The sequence below is a fragment of the Triticum urartu genome, chromosome 7 (genome assembly GCF_003073215.2).
Source record: "Triticum urartu cultivar G1812 chromosome 7, Tu2.1, whole genome shotgun sequence".
Taxonomy (NCBI): Eukaryota; Viridiplantae; Streptophyta; class Magnoliopsida; order Poales; family Poaceae; genus Triticum; species Triticum urartu.
In genome coordinates this window covers 295,531,993-295,536,124 of record NC_053028.1, presented here as the reverse complement: position 1 = coordinate 295,536,124, position 4,132 = coordinate 295,531,993, and the positions used below count along the sequence as shown (strand labels likewise).

The window sequence follows — 4,132 nt, the reverse complement described above, 5'->3', positions numbered from 1 at the left end:
TAGCGAAGCATGACGGCGCTACGGGATCTGGTACACATCCTGCACACCCGTATAACCTTGTAAGTATCTGTCCTCCGGTACAACATCAAGGTCGATTCCTCTTATTTGCTCAACCATTCGCCGTGTCAAAAATGCAGAGGTGGATGCAAGGAGCACAATGCCTGCACATCCAAGCAAGTGGTAACATGGACTTGTACATGCACTACAAGAAATATGTCAACTTGTGACCAGCACTATTGGTCACTGTTTTCAATTTGTGACCTTTTTGTGACCAAAAACATAAGGTCAAAAGCTAGCGGTCATAAACTGACTATAGCGACCTTTCTTCTGGAATGGTTGTAGACGTTTATGACCAAAATACGTCTACTGTGGCGTTTTGGTCACTAGCAACCTCCCCATGCCACGTAGGCATCCAGCGTGGCAATCTGATGTGGCACGAGATTCAGCCCGGTCCAATTAGGTGTCTATATGGGCCGAGCCCATTAATTCAGCCCACTTATATTTTTTTCCCGATAATTTTTAATAGCTACATGGGCCTAGCAAGCAATTCGGCCTTTTTATTTTCTGGGTCGTGGCCTTTTTTGCTCAACAATTACTTTTTTAAGACGGATCCAATAGTCAAATGGGTCCTAATTGAGTGGGTCCCAATGGTCAGGGTCAGATTCTTCAGATTTCAATTTTCTAGTAAATAAAAACAAATATTTAAATCAGAACAAATTGAAAAGAGAAGTAATACTTCAAACAGATAAAACAACCAAATTTGGTACATTACAATCAAACATAGTTCACACCACGTTTATAATTGAACATACTTCACATCAGGTTTACAGCCACCAAGAACACAACTAAATTGAGTGTTTCAACTAAATATCTATGAAAGTATAACTAGCTCCAATGAGCTAGAAATAAATGCTTCTTCACTTCTTCATCCTAGAGCTTGCGACGAAACATGAACGAACGCCAGCATCTACATGTTATAGAACAAAAAAATGGTTAGGGACAAAATAAAAGCAATCAATGAAACAAAACAGGACTGCACCATATCACAGGAAGATCCATATGAGCTAGAATATGGCCAACTGCACTATGCACTGCTCATACATGGATATATGCCTACTAATATTAACATACTGATCTAATACAGAGCATAGGCATCATGCATACCCTAAGCATATACAAACAGATGGTATTCAAGATGATGTGCTGCATATGCAAAATAAATCAAGAAACTACAACAGGGAACAGGAAACAGAGCCTCAAAGTGTTCACTTGTCATGTTTCTTCGGCCTTTTATGATCGACACGCACCAAGCAAACAAACATGATTGCTTTATTCCTTTTGGATTAGAACAGGAATATGGTGTTCCACCTTATACTACAATATCATCAGGATTAAAGCAACAAATTTATAGTCAGAGTGCTGGACGAGACAAATATCAATTGAAACCAACTAGAATAGGTGAGCCAGGGATAAGTAGCAGCAGGAAAATAATTGTACATTCACAACTTAAGTTCAGTAAAATATCACCACATGTATCAGTATACATGCAGCAATAGTATCATTGAGTACAGCAAAACAGCAGCTTGACCCATATAAGTCATAGCTCTAAAGAAAGAAAGAAAGAACAAGTTTAGCTAGCTATGTATTCATAGTTGAGAGCTAAGCAATTTGTTTGTTTATGCTGTAACTGATAGACCTAGTATAAGAAACAAGCAAAGTGAAACAGTATTGACCAATTCGATGGCAATACATGCTAAGCAACTTAGCTAGTAGGTGACCATCCAATCCATGATGCAGCAGGTGCAAATATGATATGATGTGAAGAAGAAGCTAGCTGGAGAGGTTGGGGATGAAACCAAAATTACAAACCATTGTCGGACCTCACATCACCACTGTTTTATCATTTTATATGCAACCGGAAACTATGCAGAGAGCAGACTGGATAGTAAAAGAATTATCAAGCAGAGTAAAACAGCAGCATGGCCATCAACTCATAGCCCTCAAGAAAGAAAGAACTAATAGGGCCAGCTACTTATTTATTCAGAATTGAGAGTTGAGCAATCATCAGAAAACTAAAGATACTGCTTAGCTAACTAAATAACACATCATTCAGTCACAAGGTATAATGCTGACTATAATATAAGCAAAGAACTAAAGACACTACGTACTTAGAACTCAATTAAAAGTGAGAATGATTTATGCAAACAATCTGATTTTATTTGTTTACATTAGTAAAAACAAGTCTATCAGGTAAGATCAAGAACACTAATACTAACACAGACATATCTTCCTTTATGTGAACAAGTGTGCTTCCTTCATTAATTAGTAGTAATTGTTCCATGCTAATACATGCACACGCCCTGGCCTATCGAAGTTTGAATCTAATTAAATCGCACCATGGATGTGTCATATCACCAAGGCAAGTACTAGTATATCTTTGCACCATTTTTCAGATAGATAAAAATGTAGTTGTACTCATCCTAACTAGCGTTGTGTAGCAGCACTAGAAGAAAGGTGGTTTTCAGTATACTATATGGCGTGTCAAAAAAATTCCAAATTTCTATTCTGTTATTTCCAATTACCAAACGCAAGCTACAGAACGAATCACAAAACTGATATAGTGATTCTATCCAGATTCTGAAACCATGTGGAAGTATAAATGGATCTTCAATAGCCATTATTTATACTGATCAGAATTGCAAAATGCCACCATCAGATCAGAACTCATGTAAACCTACAGACCAGGAAAATGCATCACAAGTTGTATGCGCACCTTGTCACTTAAACCTACAGATAAAATCAGCACGGCAGCGGTTGCTCATCCGCCATGCCTTTGAAGACGAGGAACCTGAGCAACTCGAACTTGAAGTATATGAAGCTCCCCTTGCTGTGCGTGAAGTACCAGCTGAAGCTGCAGCCCACCATGCACTGCCACCTCGGGCCATGGATCATGTCGAACTCCTGCAGTGCAGCCGTCCAAATCAGATCCAATCATTCGGCAGCACTTGCGCAACTAACTGCTGATTTATGTTCAAGTACATCGTTCTTTCTCTTGCAAGACTGTCTCTAGCTTGTTACTTGCAGATTCAGAGGCTATAGATTTAGGGGCGGTATTGGCAAGTTTCTCACCATCTTGATGTGCGCCGTGATGCTCCGACAGCCGAGGACGTCGAAGCGGTCGAGCGCCCTGGACGCCGCCGACGTGGCCTGCAGCTGCATCTTGGCCGGCATGTCGGTGTCCTCACCGTCGCCTTCCCTTCCAGGATCCTGCTCGCTCGAGTGGACGAACAGCCGCGCGCATGGACCGGAGGTTGGGGGGAACAGCCGCTACAAGCACAGAGAGTGAGAGAGGGGGGATAGAGGTGAACCACCACCGTACCAAATCAAGAAAAAACTGAAATCTGAGAGGGGAGATGGGTCGGACCTTGAGGAGCAGAGGGAGATTTGGGAGCCCGTGATTGATTTGGGAGGGGGAGACCATCCTTGTCGCCATTGGAGGGCTCACCGGAGAGGAGATCGCTGCTGCTGGCGCGCATCCTTGCAGGTTGACGAAGAACCGGTCTTCCTCGAGCAGATCAAGGCCATCCCGGAGATGGACCGGCGCTTGAGGGCTCAGGATTCACCGGAGCAGCGCGGGATCAAGTTGGAGGAGACCGAAACCCTAGCCACCACAGGCTAGGGATTCGGGCTCCCCCTGCCATGGCCATGGTCGCGGGGTAGGAGTTGGGCTTGAGCCGGGTTGGATCTGAAGGCCGTCGGCAGGGCTGGTTGAGAGGAGGTCGCCGCCGGCAGGTGGGATCGGGGGAGAGGATTGGATCGAATCGTGGGAGGTGCGGCGTCGTGACAGAGAAGACTTGGAAGGGGAGAGGAGGAGAAGGGAGCGAGGAAAGAAAGGAGGCGCGTGGGGTGGATGGAAAATGACCTAGGGTTTCGGAGTTAGTGTGGAAGGGTTGAGGACGGCCGTTGGATCCGCCAGCATCCGACGGCGTATGATGCACGATCTACGTGGGAGGTCCACGGACCAATCAGAATGCAGTATGATGTTGTGACCATCTAAATAGGTCATAGTTGCCTAAAAATAATGCATTAAAATCATGCAGCTATTTTATGACTTGCGAAATTCAAAAAGAAA

The 4,132-nt window shown here is 43.7% G+C and overlaps 1 pseudogene; it reads right to left on the bottom strand.

Annotated features, from left to right (window-relative positions):
• Nucleotides 1-2,799: 2,799 nt before the first annotated feature.
• Nucleotides 2,800-3,585, bottom strand: LOC125518774 (annotated as a pseudogene).
• Between the last annotated feature and the right edge of the window lie 547 nt (nucleotides 3,586-4,132).